Source organism: Pseudophryne corroboree, chromosome 8 (assembly GCF_028390025.1).
Source record: "Pseudophryne corroboree isolate aPseCor3 chromosome 8, aPseCor3.hap2, whole genome shotgun sequence".
In the NCBI taxonomy this organism is placed as follows: domain Eukaryota; kingdom Metazoa; phylum Chordata; class Amphibia; order Anura; family Myobatrachidae; genus Pseudophryne; species Pseudophryne corroboree.
The window spans coordinates 300793126-300814056 of record NC_086451.1 but is presented as its reverse complement, the minus strand read 5'-3'; positions in this window follow the sequence as shown (position 1 = coordinate 300814056).

The following is a 20931-nucleotide window of genomic DNA, read 5'->3' as shown; positions in this document are numbered from 1 at the left end:
AGAGCTACCTCTGAATTTTTCTGACACTGCCAGACAATATCTGTCCTATATTACCACAGCCTCCCACTATATTCAGGAGGTGGCCTCTGATTCAGGCGTTATGGCGGCAAAGGCATCTACTACGTCTATCCTGGCTCGCCGGATTCTGTGGTTATGGTCCTGGTCGGTGGACCTGGACTCTAAGAAGAACTTGGAGGTACTCCCTTTTAAGGGTGATATACTATTTGGAGATGATATGAACAAGAATGTGACCGACTTGGCGTCAGCCAAGACTGTGTTTCTCCCAAGTACTAATCCTTCGGTTCCGAAGGCTAAGAGTACTACTTTTCATTCCTTTTGACCTCCAGGTAAAGCAAAGGGTCAGGCGTCCCCGAGACAGGCTCGCACTTCCAAGTCCTCTAAGCCCAAACTTAAACGTTCTTGGGCCGCCCGTCAGCCTGCTTCCAAACCGGACAAGCCTGCTGTATGACGGGGTGGGCCTCCCCCTAGGGGACCCCAGGGTGGGAGGCCGACTTCTGCAGTTCGCCCAGGTATGGTTAAATACCACTTCGGACGCCTGGGTGCAGGAAGTGGTCTCTCACGGTACGCAATCTCTTTCAAGAGACGTCCCCTTTGCCAGTTTTCCTCAATGGTTATCCCTTTGGATCCGTTAAAAGCACAAACTCTACATTTGGTTGTCCAATCCCTCCTGGATACAGGAGTGATAGTGCCAGTGCCTCTGTCTCAGAGAGGCAGGGTATATTATTCAACGCTGTTTCTAGTTCCGTAGTTGAATGGATCCTTCCGGCCTATACTCAACCTCAAATCTTTGAACAAATTTGTGAGGGTGTCCAAATTCCGTATGGAAACTCTGTGCTCTATTGTACTGGCTATGGAACCCAAGGTCTATATTGTATCCCTGGATATAAAGGATGCTTACCTACACATACCTATTGCCATGTTGCATCAGAAATATCTGCGGTTTGCTATTGGCAACCTTCATTATCAGTTCCAAGCCTTGCCTTTCGGACTGACCACGGCTCCTCAGATCTTCACCAAGGTCATGGCGGTCATAACGGCCCTTCTCCGCCGTCAGGGTATCAGGATCCTGCCATATCTGGACGACTTGTTGATCCTGGTGAACTCCCCAGAGGTTCTCCTCCGTCATCTGGAACTGACGGTCTAATTCCTACAAGCCCACAGGTGGCTCATCAACTGGAAGAAATCCTCACTGGTCCCTGCTCAGAGCATGCTGCACCTAGGGGCATTACTGGACACACACAACCGTTTGTTCTTGTCTCCAGGGAAGGTGGACCAGGGAGGAATCTCTCCTCCCGATAAACATTCTGGAATTGCGGGCAGTGTTCAATGCGTTGACACTGGCCCTGGCTCTAGTAGAGAACAGGCCTGTTCAAGTACAATCAGACAACGCCACCACGGTGGCGTACATAAATCATCAAGGCGGCACTCGAAGCCTCATGGCAATGATGGAAGTGTCAAAAATTCTTAGATGGGCGGAACGCCATCTGCCAGCAATATCGGCAGTGTTTATTCCGGGGGTCCTCAACTGGGAAGCCTACTTCCTCAGTCATCCGGACGTACACACCGGGGAGTGGAGTCTTCATCCGGAGGTCTTTCAACTCCTTGTGGACAAGTGGGGTCTACCAGATGTAGACATGATGGCGTCTCGACACAATCAGAAGGTTCCGGTCTTCAGAGCAAGGACAAAGGATCCTCAAGCAGCATTTGTGGATGCACTGGCGATTCCATGGAACTTTCGGCTGCCATACGTGTTCCCTCCAGTGTCACTCCTGTCCAGGGTACTACGGAAGTTCAAGCAAGAAGGAGGAATACTGCTTCTAGTCGCTCCAGCGTGGACCAGACGGCATTGGTTCTCAGACCTGCAGGGTCTCTCGATCGAGCATCCTCTTCTACTTCCTCAACTCCCAAACCTCCTCATTCAGGACCCTTGTGTTTACCAGGACCTGGCAAGACTGGCTTTGACGGCATGGTTCTTGAAGCTTCACTCCTGAGGGCCAAATGATTTCTGAGGCGGTTATTCAAACTATGTTGAAGGCCCGCAAACCGGCTTCTGCACGGATTTATTATAGGGTCTGGAATTCTTACTTCACCTGGTGTGCTGCTAAGAATTATGATGCATATAAGTTTAGTACTTCCAGACTTATGGCTTTTTTGCAACAAGGTCTGGATTTAGGACTTCGCCTGGCCTCCCTCAAGGTTCACATTTCTGCCTTGTCGGTGTGGTTTCAGCAAAAAATTGTATCTATTCCTGATGTTCATACATTCACTCAGGGCGTACTATGGATTCAGCCTCCCTATGTCCCTCCTGTGGCTCCATGGGGTTTGTCTGTTGTTCTTAATGCCATTCAAGAGTCTCCGTTTGAACCTCTTGAGTCTGTGGACCTTAAATGCCTTACGCTTAAGGTCATTTTTCTGTTGGCTATTACCTCTGCTAGGAGGGTGTCAGACTTAGACGCTTTGTCCTGTCGTCCACCCTTTCTGACTTTTCACCATGACTGGGCAGTTCTTAGAACTCGCCCTGGTTATCTACCTAAGGTGGTGTCATCTTTCCACCTTAACAAGGAGATTGTGGTGCCGGCCTTTATCTCTCCTGGTTTGTCCTCCAAAGAGCGGTCTTTGGATGTGGTAGGGCTCTCCGTATATATGTAGAAAGGACTGCCTCTATCAGGAGATCAGATTCTCTTTTTGTACTTTTTGGTTTTCACAAACGTGGCTGGCCTGTGAATAAGCAGACCTTGACCAGATGGATTAGAATGGTGGTTGTACAAGCTTATGCGCAGGCTGGACTCCCAGCTCCTGCTGCTATCAAGGCCTATTCTACTCGGTCTGTTGGACCTTCTTGGGCGGCCCGCTGCGGCGCATCCGCTGAACAATTGTGCAAGGCATTTACATAGTCCTGAGTGAACACGTTCATCAGGTTCTATGCTTTTGATACTTCTGCCTCTCAGGATGCTTCCTTTGGACGCCAGGTTCTTGTGCCCGCTATAGTGCGTCTCCTCCTATGAGGAACTGCTTTAGGACATCCCAGATGTTATTCACTGTGGAATACCAGTGTACCCTGCTGCAGAAAAGGAGATTTATGGTAAGACTGACCATTGTTAAATCTCTTTCTGCGAGGTACACTGGTTTCCACAGGGCGCCCACCCTGACGCACTTAGCTTCTTTGGGTTTGTATGGCATTTCGTGAGAATGTGGGTCTATGTGACTAAAATGTACCGTGTCTCTTACCCGCTACTGCATTGGACTGGTTAACAAAACTGGGCTCCAGTGCCTGGAGGCGGGTCTATAGAGGAGGCGCTGCAGTGCATCCTGGGAACTGTCAAAGCTTTAGCCTGTTGGTGCCTCAGATCAAGATCCAACTCTACACCCCGATGTTATTCCCTGTGGAAACCAGTGTACCTCGCAGAAGGAGATTTAACAATGGTAAGTCTTACCATAAATCTCCTTTTTAGATTGTGCTACAATATAGTGGCGAATAAAGCACCCTCTAATTTTGTATTGTATTGTATTTGTCTTTGTGGTACCCCTACTAACAGGGGGTCTATTAAGAGGTGCTGCTAAAAAAAAAAAGCTGTTAGCTCAAGATAAGGGCATTTTACACCCTAAAGAATGCTCATTTATACTAAGAACCCTCTAAAGCAGGCATTCCCAACCTCGGTTCTCAAGGCAAACTAATAGTCCAGGTTTTAGGGATATCCATGCTTGAGCACAGGTGACTTAAGTTGCTTTCACATCGCCAATAGCGGGTCGCACCTGGGACTTCTACATGAGTCTTTCCCGGGTGCGACCTGCTTGAGACCCATTTCAGACTGGCAGCCTATTTATTTAAAGTACCCCTCCCCCAAATCTGATTAAATGTAACAAACTATTTGTGATTAGTTTTGGGTATGTTTTATTACTCAGGGGGAGATGTATCAATTCTTTGAGAGAAATAAAAGAGAGAAGAAAATAGCAACCAATCATAATTTTTTTGGCTACTAACAGCTGATTGGTTGCTATGGGCAACGTCTCCATTTCATCTATGTTAAAGGTTTTATACATCTCCCTTTTAGTAATAAGTTTAATTTAACATATGGATGTACCATTGAGGCAACCTTATTAAGAACATAAAGCCTAAACACAATGGAAGTAGACATTTAATGGGCTGAACTCATTCATGGGAATACAAACTAGTAATTAATTGTGATTTAGTGACATCGCCTAGGTGTGAGGCTCTGCTTGCCTCGTGCCACAGGTGGATCACTCATTTTTACATATACAGTATTTTCAGTTACTTTGTCAGGAAATATATGCAGGTCACTGTGTTGACTGATTCAAAAAAATGTGGGTGCGATTAAAAAGTTTTAAACATATTAAATCCAACCATTATTTGCCTTGGAGGTTATAGTTTTGTATTTTACAACATTTTAACATTGGTGTGTTACAGAAAATTAATTATATTGAACGTGTGTCAGTAAATGTGTCAGGACAAAGGCCAACAATATGGCCAAGTACCACTGTGTTAGTGAACTTATCGGCTGAATATTCATTCAGTCAACAAAATTAAAGGTGTGTGCGGGTGACAGATACCCTGTAAGGGGTAAACGTACAGTATGTTACTCACTTCAACTGCCTTATAGAGAAGTGCTACTAGTAGCACTCTCTGTTGTAGTTGCATACATTTCTGGAACTTGTTGGAATTGAAAGTATTGGTAGAAGGCTGTGAAACACAGAGAATATGCTTACTATGTAGACTAAATCCCCCTTTTATATGTATGCTAAACAATATAAATTCCTTATAAGCTGGCAACTCACAACAGTTAGTGTGTAGGACATAACTACAATGGAGAGCCTTGCCCTGGGCCTTGCTGCTGCCCTCCACTGTGGTTTAGGAAGTCTTGCGGGTCCAGAAGGAAAACTGGCAAGACCTCCTGTGGGCTGCAGAATGAAATCTCGTTGGAATGTGTGGGTTGCTACTCATACAATATGTTAGGGGCCCCCGGAGTGATTACCATCATTAATTCCCCAGATCCGCGTGGGTCTTACACTTTGTGCTTGGCCTTGGCCTAGAGACTGCCGCTGTCTCTTGCTCCCACCTCATTGGTGTATTATTCAGCCCAGCAGCAGCAGCAGCAGAGGGGGCTGTGCACATTCTTGCCGACCTAGCTGCCCCCTCTTCTAGGTGGGGGCAGCCTGGTCGGCGCATAGGGAGCACGGCGGGCAAGTGCTGGGATTGCTGGGTCGTAGTCGTCTGAACGGTGGGCATGACGGGCCGTGGCATCAAGAACACATCATCGTTGCTCCACCTCCACTCTACAGTGCCGAGAAAACAATGACACTATTCAGCGTGAATTGCGTTGTTGCCCCCCCCCCCCCCCCCCCCCACAGCCCACTTTCACAAAGAGCTGTAGGGGGGTGTGAGCCAGACCCGGTACACTTGCCTGCCTTTCCTTGGGTCTGGGAGGGTCAGGCAAGTCTAGCATTGCATGATACACCGCTCCTCTGGGCAGGGCCATAACTAGGTGTGTGCCAGCTGTGCCTGACACACAGCACATGTACATTGCATATGGACTGTGGACGCAGAACCACGGGCAGCCTCGGAAGTTCCGCGCCACACTAGTATTGTAAAGTGGCGGAATGTAGCTGCACAGCACCTGATTGCCTACCTATGTTAATGCTGCTGCAGCACTGGGCAGTGAGAGTCTCTCCCCGTGTGCTCCGCCCCCCCCCCCCCCCCACCCTCCCCTCTCCTTCCCCTATTTGTCTAGCATAGGGATGGCCATCGGAAGCCCATCATCAAATGATGGCTGGGCTTCCAGCTTCAAATCTTTCAATGCAATGGCAACTAATCATCGCATCAAAAATATTCCATAGAAAAAAAAATCATGATTTATGCATGTGCAAAAAAACTGTTTGCGCATGTACAAAACATCTGCAACATGGCCGGCCGGGGTTGGGACTGGGGGCGGAACCCAGTGTAAACATCGGAATACCATCAAACGTTTACCATTTGATGGCGGCAACCATCAGAATGCCACCATTGAATGGTAAAAACACTATCATCAAATCAAAAACATCAACAGTTTCAAACCATCACTTTCTGATGTCCATCCTTAGTTCAGTATTGTGTGGGGGGACTATCTGGTTACAGGAGTCCTCTGCTGCTGCTCATCAACAGGCACATCTAATATAAATTATAGCATAGCTGCTCCAGGGAGGGTTGCTCTCATACACACACACACACACACACACACACACACACACACACACACACACACTCACTCACACTCTCCCTCACTACACACTCTCCCTCACTACACACTCTCCCTCACTAGACTCTTCTCACTGACACTACATCCTGCTCTTACATACAGACACACACACTCACACTGCTTACTGACACTCACTCTGCTCTTACACACACACACACTACTTACTGACACTGCACCCTGCTCACTGACACTACTCACTGCCCTTACACCCCCCCCCCCCCCGACCCACTGGGCTTTACCTGGCATATATGTGGGCTCTACCTGGCATTCTCAGTATCAGAATCATTTTATTGACCAGGTATACTTCCGCACACACGGAATTTGTCTCTGGTCAACTGCACGCCACAGAACTTTACACAAATACACCACAGACATTCTTTAAAATGCAGGCAGGTACACAAAAACAGAATAACAGCAATAATAAATTGCCCATGCTTATAAAAAGGAGAAATGCATAATTCAGCAATTATTTAACAGGCAGATTGCCTGCGGAAGAAAACTATTTTTCTCATACGTCCTAGAGGATGCTGGGGTCATCATAGAACCATGGGGTATAGACGGGATCCGCAGGAGACATGGGCACTTTAAGACTTTGAAAGGGTGTGAACTGGCTCCTCCCTCTATGCCCCTCCTCCAGACCCCAGTTTTAGAATTGTGCCCAGTGAGACTGGACGCACTGCAGGGAGCTCTACTGAGTTTCTCTGAAAAAATACTTTTTGTTAGTTTTTTTATATTCAGGGAGGCTGCTGGCAACAGTCTCCCTGCTTCGTGGGACTTAGGGGAGAGGAGTATGACCCACTTCCAGTGAGTTCAAGGGCTCTGCTTCTGGCTACAGGACACCATTAGCTCCTGAGGGTGCTGATCGCTGGGTACGCCTAGATGCTCACTCCCGCAGCCTGCCGTTACCCCCTTACAGAGCCAGAAGTCAGAAGACAGGTGAGTAGCAGAAGAAAAGAAGACTTCAGTGACGGCATTTATCTGAGGTACCGCAGCGCGCGGACGCTGCGCGCCAAGCTCCCACATACATGCAGCAATACAGGGTGTAGGACGCGGGGGGGGGGGGGCCTGGGCAGCTAATAAATCCTCAGTGGACATCTGGCAAGACACTGTCCCAAAACCCCTGCCAGTATAATCATACAAGAAGCGGGACGGAAGCGCACCATTAAGGGGGCGGAGCTTCGTCCTAACAGCTCACTCAGCGCCATTTTCTCTCCAGCAGGCTGCAGAGACGCTGGTCCTTCCTTCACACTGACAAGTATCAGGGTGCAAAACGGGGGGGGGGGGGGGGGGGGGGGGAGGCACTGGCTAAATTTGGTGCAATATACTTTATATAAAGAGCACTATAGGTCTGGGGCGTTTATTGGGCGCCTCAGAACCGCTGATTGGGCGCTGGGGTGTGAGCTGGCAAATCCCCTCTGTGTCTCTCTGACAGGCTTTACTGCGGGTCTGTCCCCTTTATGCCCGGTGTGTCTGTGGGTGTTTGGTGCACGTGTGTCGACATGTCTGAGGCTGAAGGCTCTTCACGGGAGGAGGCTGTATTAGGGACACAAACGGCTGCGGGGGTGATCCTGTCGGCACCGCCGACACCGGATTGGGTAAATGTGTTGAACGCCTTAAATGCTAATATGGCTCTTATTAGTAAGAGGCTAGATAAGTCTGAGTCTCAGACCCAGGCATGGAAGAAATCTGTAGAAGATATGTTATTGCAAAGTCAGGCCCCCTCAGGCCAGGTCACAGAAACGTACGCTGACCCAATTGGCAGACACTGATACCGACACGGATTCTGATTCCAGTGTCGACTATAGCGATTCCAGATTAGATCCAAAATTGGCAGAAAGCATTCAGTACATGATTGTGGCAGTTAAAGAGGTACTACATATCACTGAGGACCCGGCTGTCCCTGATAAAAGGGTCTGTATGTATAAGGAAAGGAAACCTGAGGTAACATTTCCTCCCTCTCATGAACTGAACACGCTATTTGAAAAACTCTGGGAAGCTCCTGATAAAAAGTTTCAGATTCCCAAAAGAATTACGGTAGTTTATCCATTTCCCTCGGCGGATCCGGAAAAGTGGGAGTCACCCCCCACCGTGGACAAGGCCCTGTCACGTTTGTCTAAAAAGGTGGCTCTCCCGTCACCTGACACAGCAGCCCTAAAGGATCCTGCGGATCGTAAACAGGAAACTATGTTGAAGTCCTTTTTTGCGACCACAGGTACGCTACTCAGACCTGTCATTGCGTCTGCGTGGGTAAGTAGTGCTATCGAAAAGTGGGCAGATAACTTGTCTTCTGAAATAGATACCCTAGATAGGGATAGCGTCCTCTTGACGGTGGGTTATATTAAGGACGCTGCAGCATACCTTAAGGAAGCTGCGAGAGATATTGGTCTTTTGGGATCTAAGGCCAATGCCATGGCAGTCTCAGCTAGACGAGCATTGTGGATACACCAATGGAATGCCGATGCTGATTCCAAGAAATGTATGGAATCTCTACCATATAAGGGTAAGGCCTTATTTGGTGACGGCCTTGATGATTTGGTGTCTACAGCTACCGCGGGTAAGTCATCCTTTTTACCTTATGTTCCTCCACAACAAAAGAAAACGCATCACTATCAGATGCAGTCCTTTCGGCCCAATAAATACAAAAAGGGCAGAGGTTCTTCCTTCCTTGCTACTAGAGGAAGGGGAAGAGGTAAACGATCACCAGCCTTGTCAGACTCCCAGGAGCAGAAGTCCTCCCAGGCTTCTGCCAATTCCACCGCATGACGTTGGGGCTCCTATGTGGAAGTCCGCACCGGTGGGGGCACGTCTCAAACTATTCAGTCAGTTTTGGGTTCGTTCGAACCTAGACCCATGGGTTTTACAAATAGTATCCCAAGGGTACAAGCTTGAGTTTCAAGACGTTCCCCCTCGCCATTTTTTTTCAAATCGGCCTTACCAGCTTCTCTTCCGGACAGGTAATTTGCGATGCAATACAAAAGTTGTGTCAAAATCAAGTTATTGTCAGGGTTCCCCAGCCACAACAGGGAGAAGGCTTTTATTCGAGCCTGTTTGTGGTCCCGAAGCCAGATGGCTGAAACCAGCAAGAGTGTCAATCCATCAATGCATTCGGTTGCTGGTGAAGATGGTTGTGGCATACGAGGCCATTCAGTTTGGCAGGTTCCATACCAGAGTGTTCCAGTGGGACCTGTTGGACAAGTGGTCCGGGTCCCACCTACACATGCACCGGAGGGCAATCCTGTCTTCCAAGACCAGGGTATCACTCCTGTGGTGGCTGCACAGCTCTCACCTCCTAGAGGGGCGCAGGTTCAGGATACAGGACTGGATCCTGGTGACCACGGATGCAAGCCTCCGAGGCTGGGGGGCAGTCACAATGGGAGAAAATTTCCAAGGAAGATGGTCAAGTCAGGAAACTTGTCTCCACATAAATGTTCTGGAGTTAAGGGCCATTTAGAACGGCCTTCTGCAAGTGGAACATCTTCTTCGAGATCTGCCTGTACTGATCCAGTCGGACAATGTAACAGCAGTAGCATACATAAACCGTCAGGGCGGAACGAAAAGCAGAGCGGCAATGGCAGAAGCCACGCGGATTTTCCGCTGGGCGGAAAAACATACAAGCGCTCTGTCAGCGATCTTCATTCCAGGAGTGGACAACTGGGAAGCAGACTTCCTCAGCAGACACGATCTCCATCCAGGAGAGTGGGGCCTCCACCAAGAAGTCTTTTCAGAGGTGACAAGTCGTTGGGGAGTTCCTCAAGTAGACATGATGGCATCTCGTCTCAACAAGAAGCTTCAGAGATATTGTTCCAGGTCAAGGGACCCTCAAGCAATTTCAGTGGATGCACTGGTGACACCGTGGGTGTTTCAGTCGGTGTCCACTTCCTCTCATTCCAAAGGTTCTAAAGATCATAAGAAGACAAAAGATCCGGGCGATCCTCATTGTCCCAGACTGGCCAAGGAGGGCTTGGTATCCAGATCTTCAGGAATTACTCATAGGAGATCCCTGGCCTCTTCCTCTGTGCGAGGACCTGTTACAACAGGGGCCGTGCGTGTATCAGGACTTACCGCGGCTACGTTTGACGGCATGGCGGTTGAGCGCAAAATCCTAGCCCGTAAGGGTATTCCCAGTGAAGTCATTCCCACACTTATTCAGGCCAGAAAAGGGGTAACGTCTAAACATTACCACCGTATTTGGAGAAAATATGTTTCTTGGTGTGAATCCAAGGGGGCTCCTACAGAAGAGTTTCGGCTAGGACGTTTTCTCCATTTTCTACAAGCAGGTGTGGATGTGGGCCTAATATTGGGCTCAATTAAGGTACAGATTTCGGCCTTATCAGTTTTCTTTCAGAAAGAATTGGCCTCCCGTCCAGAAGTTCAGACTTTCGTGAAAGGCGTGTTGCACATCCAACCTCCATTTGTGCCTCCAGTGGCACCATGGGATCTTAATGTGGTGTTGCAGTTCCTTCAATCACATTGGTTTGAACCTTTACGGAAGGTGGAGTTGAAATTCCTCACTTGGAAAGTGGTCATCCTGTTAGCCTTGGCATCTGCAAGGCTGGTGTCTGAGTTAGCGGCCTTGTCTCACAAGAGCCCTTATTTGATCTTCCATGAAGATAGAGCTGAATTGAGGATACGTCAACAATTTCTACCGAAGGTGGTTTCCTCTTTCCACATGAACCAACCTATTGTGGTGCCTGTGGCTACTGACGCTTTCGCCGAGTCAAAATCTCTGGATGTGGTCAGAACTTTGAAGATTTATGTCGCCAGAACGGCTCAGATTAGGAAAACAGAGGCTCTGTTTGTCCTATATGCTCCCAACAAGGTTGGGTGTCCTGCTTCCAAGCAGACCATTGCACGCTGGATGTCACGATCCGGGTATCTGGACGCCATTTCTTACCCATCAGATGCCTCCTAAGGCTGGCTCAGCGCTCCAGGACCGGATCCCATCTGTTATCCTGATGTGTACATTCCTGTATCCTCTCCTGTCACTCTGGGACGCTGTCACAGTAAACGCCATATTACACCTGGCATGGCGTCTCCCGCGGCCTCCGCCGCCGTCCCTGAACTTCTGCATGCAGAGTGTCTGAGTGGCGATTACGTCAGCCGCGGCCTCCGCTGTGTCCGCGTGGTTGGATGTGCATCTGTCAGCCTGGCGCCTCCTGTCTCCGGTGGCCGGCGCCGCCATTACTGTTTTCATTACCACATGGATTACAAACCAAACTTCCCTCCAAGTGTCTGCATGGGCGCAGCCATCTTGGATTCTGTCAGCTGATCATTTCAACCAATCTGTTCTCAGTATTGATAATCTGCATAATTGCCTAGCCAATCCCTTCCTTGCTGCAGGTATAAATACACTGTGCCTGAGCAAGGAAGGCGTCAGTGCTTTGGTTGTCAAACCTAGTTCCTGTTTGTCTCTCTCCTGTGATTGTCTTCCAGGTTCCAGCTCCTGTCTCAAGAATTCCACCATAGAGACCCGCACCAGCATTCCACCTGCGGTGTAGCCTGACTCTCCAATCCATTGTGGATTCATCTGTTTCCAGCTACAACATTACCTGCTTCCAGCTCAGCTTCCAGCAGAGTACAGCTTCCCTTAAAGGGCCAGTGTCCTTTCTACACTTTACCACTCTCCACCGGTATTATTATTTCTCCGCTCTCAAGTTCTACATTTCAGTTCATATTTCATCGCTCCCAAGTTCATTTATTATTTAACTGGTTCCAGCCAGTATCCACTCCGTGCTAACAACAGTCTGGTTCCAGCCAGTATCCACAGCAGCTGTTTTATCTTCAGCAACCCAGCTTTTCCTGGAACACCAGCTGGCACAATCCTGGGTTATCTCCATTGCTACAGTCGGGCCTGGTAAGGACTTTCCATCTAGAAGATCATAAGAACTATCTCACACTACCAGTACCCTGTGGCTCCTGCCATCCTGTAGTACCCAGGAACTGTATTTATTCTTTGCTGACTTTTACGTTTTCTTTTACTGCTGCTGTGTTGCGGAGTTGTCATAATAAACATCATTGACTTTTATCCAAGTTGTCGTGGTCACGCCTTCGGGCAGTTATTATTCATGTTACTTACATGTCCAGGGGTCTGATACAACCTCCCAGGTTCCGGTACATCTCAGCCCCTACAACTGAGGCTGCCTCCCGTCAGCTCAGGCCCTCAGTTGTGACAGTAAGCACTGACCTAATGAATCCAGCCGGAGACCAGGATCAAGCGGCCAGGCCGATGCAAGAACTGGCAGCCCGACTAGAACATCAGGAGGCTGCACAGGGCCACATCATCTGCTGTCTCCAGGATCTCTCTACTCGGCTGGATGGGATTCAGACAACTCTCCGTGGATCAGGCGCGTCTGGTGCGTCAACCACAGTGACTCCAGCTATAACCCCACCCACCTTACCCATTTCTGCTCCACGTCTTCATCTTCCAACGCCAGCAAAATTTGACGGATCTCCAAGATTCTGCAGGGGATTTCTCAACCAGTGTGAGATTCAGTTTGAGCTACAACCTGGCAATTTTCCCAGTGACCGTACAAAAATTGCCTACATTATTTCTCTTCTCAGTGGCTCAGCCCTTCATTGGGCATCACCGTTATGGGAGAGGTCCGACACCCTGCTATCTTCCTACACTGCCTTCGTGTCAACATTCAGGCGCATCTTCGACGAGCCAGGCCGGGTAACCTCAGCTTCATCCGAGATTCTCCGTTTACGCCAGGGGTCACGTACTGTAGGACAATATCTGATACAGTTCCAGATCCTGGCATCCGAACTGGCATGGAACGACGAGGCCCTGTATGCTGCATTCTGGCATGGCTTATCTGAGCGTATTAAAGATGAGTTAGCTACCAGAGACTTACCTTCTAAGTTAGATGAGCTAATCTCACTCTGCACGAAAGTTGATTTACGTTTCAGAGAGAGAGCAACTGAGCGTGGAAGATCATCTGCTCCAAAATCTTCTGCTCCTCCTCCTCGTCAACTGTCACCATCTAAAGATGAGCCCATGCAACTTGGCCGTTCCCGTTTAACTCCTGCTGAGCGCCGAAGACGTCTCTCCGAGTTTCTCTGTCTCTATTGTGCAGCTCCGTCTCACACCATTAATGCCTGTCCCAAACGTCCGGGAAACTCCAAATCCTAGCTCGCCAAGGAGAGGGCCGGCTAGGAGTAATGATCTCCTCTCCATCTCCTCAAGATTGTAATCTCCCAGTCTCGCTTCAAGTTGCTCAACGTTATCGGAACGTCATTGCCCTCCTTGATTCCGGAGCAGCTGGGAACTTTATTACCGAAGCCTATGTTAAACGGTGGTCCCTACCCACCGAGAGACTTCCTTCGTCCATTTCTTTAACTGCCGTGGATGGCAGCAAAATTTTTGATGCAGTTATTTCTTTAAGGACTCTACCAGTTCGTCTGAGAGTGGGAGTTCTTCATTCCGAACTTATTTCTTTTTTAGTGATTCCAAGAGCCACACATCCTGTGGTCCTGGGCCTTCCATGGCTCCGTCTTCACAATCCTACAATTGATTGGACGACTACGCAAATCCTGGCATGGGGTTCCTCCTGTGCTGAGACATGTTTGTTTAAAGTATTGCCTGTCTGTTCTTCCTCCCCCAGGTCGTCTGATGTTCCACCTCCTCCATATCAAGATTTCACGGATGTGTTCAGTAAAGCTTCTGCTGATATCCTTCCTCCTCATAGAGAATGGGACTGTCCGATTGATCTCGTTCCAGGGAAGGTTCCACCTCGAGGCCGAACTTATCCGTTGTCTCTGCCTGAGACGCATTCTATGGAGGAATATATTAAAGAGAACCTAGCAAAGGGGTTCATTCGACCTTCTTCTTCTCCAGCCGGCGCAGGCTTCTTTTTTGTAAAAAAGAAAGATGGTGGTCTGCGGCCGTGCATCGACTACAGAGGTTTGAACGACATTACCATCAAGAACCGTTATCCTTTACCCCTGATTACTGAGCTCTTTGACAGAGTTAGCGGAGCTACCATCTTTACAAAGCTGGACTTGCGAGGTGCATACAATCTCATCCGGATCCGTGAGGGTGACGAGTGGAAGACCGCCTTTAACACCCGTGACGGACATTATGAGTACCTCGTCATGCCCTTCGGATTGAGCAATGCTCCAGCTGTCTTCCAGCATTTTGTCAATGAGATCTTCAGAGACATTCTATACCGTCATGTCGTGGTCTATCTAGACGATATCCTCATTTTTGCCAACGATTTAGAGGAACATCGTTTTTGGGTTAAAGAGGTTCTGTCCCGTCTCCGTGTCAATCATCTCTATTGCAAATTAGAAAAATGCGTCTTTGAAGTCAAGTCCATTCCGTTTCTAGGGTACATTGTGTCCGGTTCCGGACTAGAGATGGATCCTGAGAAAGTACAAGCAATCCAAAATTGGCCGGTACCCTTAACCCTCAAAGGGGTCCAGAGGTTCTTAGGGTTCGCCAACTATTACCGAAAGTTTATACAAGACTTTTCCACCATTGTGGCGCCTATTACTGCTTTCACTAAGAAGGGTGCTAACCCGTCCAAGTGGTCTGAAGAAGCCATGCAAGCATTTCATCTTTTAAAACAAAGGTTCATCTCTGCGCCTGTTCTAAAACAGCCTGACATCGACTCTCCTTTCATCTTAGAGGTGGATGCCTCCTCCGTTGGAGTAGGAGCGGTGTTATCTCAGAGGGCTAAAGATGGCCATTTACACCCTTGCAGTTTCTTCTCCCGGAAGTTCTCCCCAGCTGAGCGCAACTATGCCATTGGCGACCAGGAGTTGCTAGCCATCAAGCTCGCTCTAGAAGAGTGGAGGTATCTGTTGGAGGGAGCTTCTCATTCAATCACCATACTTACAGTACACAAGAACCTTTTATACCTGAAGGGCGCACAATGTCTCAACCCTCGTCAGGCCAGATGGGCACTTTTCTTTTCCAGGTTCGACTTTAAACTCCAGTTCTGTCCGGGCTCTCAGAATCGCAAGGCCGATGCCCTTTCCCGCTCATGGGAGCAAGAAAATGAGTCAGAGTCTTCAGACAAGCATCCTATTATAAATCCGTTGGCATTCTCCACGGTAGGGATGGACTCTACGCCCCCATCAGGGAAAAGTTTTGTGAAGCCGATGCTAAGGAAGAAGCTCATGCATTGGGCCCATGCTTCCCGTTTTGCCGGACATACAGGTATCCAAAAAACCCTGGAGTTTATCTCTAGGTCCTATTGGTGGCCAACTCTGAAAAAGGACGTCTTGGAGTTTATTGCATCTTGCCCAAAGTGTGCCCAACATAAAGTATCCCGCCAGTCGCCTGCGGGGCAACTGGTTCCACTATACGTTCCCCGTCGACCATGGACCCACTTGTCGATGGATTTCATTACAGACTTACCCATGTGCAACAAGTTCAATACCATCTGGGTGGTAGTTGACCGGTTCACCAAGATGGCACACTTCATTCCTCTCACCGGTCTTCCGTCAGCTTCCAAGTTGGCTCAAGTATTCATACAAGAGATCTTCCGACTCCACGGTCTTCCTGAAGAAATTATCTCAGATCGAGGAGTTCAATTCACAGCCAAATTCTGGCGAAGTTTATGTCAAGTCCTCCAAGTCAAGCTAAAGTTTTCCACGGCTTACCATCCTCAGACCAATGGTCAAACCGAGAGGGTGAATCAGGACTTGGAGGCCTTCCTCCGCATCTATGTGTCCTCCTCTCAAGATGACTGGGTTCAATTACTTCCCTGGGCCGAGTTCTGTCATAACAACCAGTATCATTCTTCATCTGCTTCAACACCATTCTTCACTAACTTTGGATTCCACCCTAAAGTCCCTGAGTTCCAACCGCTTCCAGCAACTTCTGTTCCCGCAGTGGATATCACCTTGCATCAGTTTGCCAATATCTGGAAGAGCGTACGATCAGCTCTGCTCAAGGCATCGTTCAGGTACAAGAAGTTTGCGGATAAGAAGCGTCGAGCAGTTCCTGCTCTCAAGGTGGGTGATCGGGTATGGTTATCCACGAAGAATTTGAGGTTAAGAGTTCCCAGTATGAAGTTTGCACCTCGCTATATCGGTCCTTTCAAGATTGAACAAGTCATCAATCCTGTTGCTTACAGACTCCAGTTGCCTCCCTTCTTAAAAATACCCAGGACATTCCATGTTTCCCTGTTGAAACCGCTGATCTTGAATCGGTTTCATTCCTCACTTCCTCCAACTCCGAAAGTCCAAACTCAACGAGGCGTTGAGTATGAAGTGGCCAAGATCCTGGACTCACGTCACCGTTACGGTCAACTACAATATCTTATTGACTGGAAGGGTTATGGTCCTGAGGAACGTTCATGGACCAATGCTTCTGATGTCCATGCTCCTGCCTTGGTCCGGAGATTCCATTCCAAGTTTCCTCAAAAGCCAAAGAAGTGTCCTGGGGCCACTCCTAAAGGGGGGGGTGCTGTCACGATCCGGGTATTTGGACGCCATTTCTTACCCATCAGATGCCTCCTAAGGCTGGCTCAGCGCTCCAGGACCGGATCCCATCTGTTATCCTGATGTGTACATTCCTGTATCCTCTCCTGTCACTCTGGGACGCTGTCACAGTAAACGCCATATTACACCTGGCATGGCGTCTCCCGCGGCCTCCGCCGCCGTCCCTGAACTTCTGCATGCAGAGTGTCTGAGTGGCGATTACGTCAGCCGCGGCCTCCGCTGTGTCCGCGTGGTTGGATGTGCATCTGTCAGCCTGGCGCCTCCTGTCTCCGGTGGCCGGCGCCGCCATTACTGTTTTCATTACCACATGGATTACAAACCAAACTTCCCTCCAAGTGTCTGCATGGGCGCAGCCATCTTGGATTCTGTCAGCTGATCATTTCCACCAATCTGTTCTCAGTATTGATAATCTGCATAATTGCCTAGCCAATCCCTTCCTTGCTGCAGGTATAAATACACTGTGCCTGAGCAAGGAAGGCGTCAGTGCTTTGGTTGTCAAACCTAGTTCCTGTTTGTCTCTCTCCTGTGATTGTCTTCCAGGTTCCAGCTCCTGTCTCAAGACTTCCACCATAGAGACCCGCACCAGCATTCCACCTGCGGTGTAGCCTGACTCTCCAATCCATTGTGGATTCATCTGTTTCCAGCTACAACATTACCTGCTTCCAGCTCAGCTTCCAGCAGAGTACAGCTTCCCTTAAAGGGCCAGTGTCCTTTCTACACTTTACCACTCTCCACCGGTATTATTATTTCTCCGCTCTCAAGTTCTACATTTCAGTTCATATTTCATCGCTCCCAAGTTCATTTATTATTTAACTGGTTCCAGCCAGTATCCACTCCGTGCTAACAACAGTCTGGTTCCAGCCAGTATCCACAGCAGCTGTTTTATCTTCAGCAACCCAGCTTTTCCTGGAACACCAGCTGGCACAATCCTGGGTTATCTCCATTGCTACAGTCGGGCCTGGTAAGGACTTTCCATCTAGAAGATCATAAGAACTATCTCACACTACCAGTACCCTGTGGCTCCTGCCATCCTGTAGTACCCAGGAACTGTATTTATTCTTTGCTGACTTTTAAGTTTTCTTTTACTGCTGCTGTGTTGCGGAGTTGTCATAATAAACATCATTGACTTTTATCCAAGTTGTCGTGGTCACGCCTTCGGGCAGTTATTATTCATGTTACTTACATGTCCAGGGGTCTGATACAACCTCCCAGGTTCCGGTACATCTCAGCCCCTACAACTGAGGCTGCCTCCCGTCAGCTCAGGCCCTCAGTTGTGACACTGGATCTGTAACATGATTCAGCACGCTCATTCCACAGCTGGATTGCCGTTACCGGAATCGGTGAAAGCCCATTCTACTAGAAAGGTGGGCTCATCCTGGGCGGCTGCCCAGGGGGTCGCGGCATTACAACTTTGCCGAGCAGCTACTTGGTTGGGGTCAAACACATTTGCAAAGTTCTACAAGTTTGACACCTTGGCCGATGAAGACCTTAAGTTTGGTCAATCGGTGCTGCAGAGTCATCCGCACTCTCCCGCCCGTTCTAGAGCTTTGGTACAACCCCATGGTTCTATGATGACCCCAGCATCCTCTAGGACGTATGAGAAAATAGGATTTTAATACCTACCGGTAAATCCTTTTGTCTTAGTCCGTAGAGGATGCTGGGCTCCCGTCCCAGTGCGTACTGTATCTGCAATTATTAGTTGTGGTTACACACATGATGTGTTACGTTATTGTCAGCATGTTGCTGCATTTGTTCATGCCGTTGGCCTGTGTTCTGTTGAATGCCACGTTGTACGGCATGCTTGAGGTGTGAGCTGGTATGAATCTCACCTTAGTTTAACAATAAAAATCCTTTCCTCGAAATGTCCGTCTCCCTGGGCACAGTTCCTATAACTGGGGTCTGGAGGAAGGGCATAGAGGGAGGAGCCAGTTCACACCCTTTCAGAGTCTTAAAGTGCCCATGTCTCCTGCGGATCCCATTTATACCCCATGGTTTTATGATGACCCCAGCATCCTCTACGGACTAAGAGAAAAGGATTTACCGGTAGGTATTAAAATCCTATTTTTATGTCCAATGGTTTTTACCGGGTGCGCTCTATAGTGCCTACCTGATGGAAGCAACTGAAGCAAGGACCTGCCAGCATGTGTCTGGTCCCTTACAAGATTGCTGGCTCATTTCTTCATCCTCGATAAGTACAGACCCTGAACGGATGGTATACCCACCCCAATGATCCTTTCTGCAATTCTAGCAATTTTTTAGAGCCTAAACCTGTCACGTTCAGTCGGTGTACCAAACCAACCATAACCAATAAACATAACACAGACTCAATTATGACTGCGTAAAAATGGGTCAGCTACTCACGAGGTAGGTTACATTTTTTTCAGCTGCTGTAAGAAGAACACTCTTTGCTAAGCTTTTTTGACAGTAGCGTCAATGGTGGTTATTCCGAGTTGTTCGCTCGCTGCCGTTTTTCGCAGCGCAGCGATCAAGTGAAAAAACGGCAATTATGCGCATCGTACGCAGCGCGCATGCGCTAAGTACTTTAACACAAAACTTTGTAGTTTTACCCAAGCTCGAGCGACGTTTCTCAGTCGCTCGAGTGATCGTAGTATGATTGACAGGAAGTGGGTGTTTCTGGGCGGCAACTCAGCGTTTTCAGGGAGTGTGCAGGCGTGCCAGGCAAAAACGCAGGCGTGCCAGGCAAAAACGCAGGAGTGGCTGGAGAAACGGGGGAGTGGCTGGCAAAACGCAGGGTGTGTTTGTGACGTCAAACCAGGAACTAAACTGACTGCAGTCATCGCAAGATAGGAGTAGGTCTGGAGCTACTCAGAAACGGCATGAAATTTTTTAGTAGCAATTCTGCTAATCTTTCGTTCGCAATTCTGCTAAGCTAAGATACACTCCCAGAGGGCGGCGGCCTAGCGTGTGAAATGCTGCTAAAAGCGGCTAGCGAGCGATCAACTCGGAATGAGGGCCAATGTTGGGCCCCCACTTAAGGTCACATGAGATTTTTGACCCCAAGAACTTAAAGGGGCTGAACCCCTCCTAAAATCCACAACCATCTCCACAGTTTTAAGGGGGTCATTCCGAGTTGATCGCTAGCTGCCGTTGTTCGCTGTGTAGCGATCAGTGAAAAAAAATGGCTAATCTGCGCATGCGTATGCACCAAAATGCGCACGCGCATTGTACGGGTACAAAGTCCTTTGTGGTTTTGCACTGGTTCTAGCGACGATTCCAAACGCACAGCCGATCGCAAGGAGATTGACAGGAAGAGGGCATTTCTGGGTGTAAACTGACTGTTTTCTGGGAGTGTTTTGAAAAATGCAGGCGTGGCCAGGCATTTGCTGGGCGGGTATCTGACATCAGTACCGTGTCACTCGTCGCAGCAATCATCGCACAGAAGTAACTACAGGGCTGGCCTTGTTTTGCACAAAATGTGTTTGCAGGCGCTCTGCTGCACAGGCGTTCGCACTCCTACAAAGTGAAAATACACTCCCCCGTGGGCGGCGACGACTGCGTTTGCACGGCTGCTAAAAACTGCTAGTGAGCGATCAACTCGGAATGACCCCCTAAGTGTGTTAAGTTCCAGATTGTTCATGCAGCACCACAGGGACAACTGGTCCACCTCTCTCCTATATGCTGGCTCATCCCTATCATCAAGCCAATTACAGGGGTGTCATCCGCAAATGTAAAACATTTCACGGATGGCTCACCAGCAGCACAGTCATTACTATATAGTGAAAATAGCATAGGGGATAGGATGCACCCCTGGTGGGCGCCAGTACTGGTCGTACCTACACTCGGAGTGACTTCCCCTGCTTTCACATACTGTTTCCTGTCTGTCAAGAAATCAACAATCCATTTACAGGAAGATAAAGGAACCCCACAGTTTAACAACTTGGAGAAGAATATTGCGGGAACAATCGTGTTAAATGCTGAACTGAAATCAATGAACAGGATCCTTGCATATGTACCAGGCTACAGGGCCATAACTGGGTGAGTGCCTGGCACACAAAGCAGATGCACTTTGGGCGCAGGACCACCGGCAACAACCACCTGGCCGTGTCCCCTCACCGTCAACGCTCAGTTGCATTGCCCAGCTACCTCTTCTCACATAGGTAGTCGGGCAGTGCTGCAGCTTCCCCTCCGCTTCTCCCATGTGCTGGGAGAGATGATGTCTCTCCCTGCCTACCCCCAGCCCACCCAC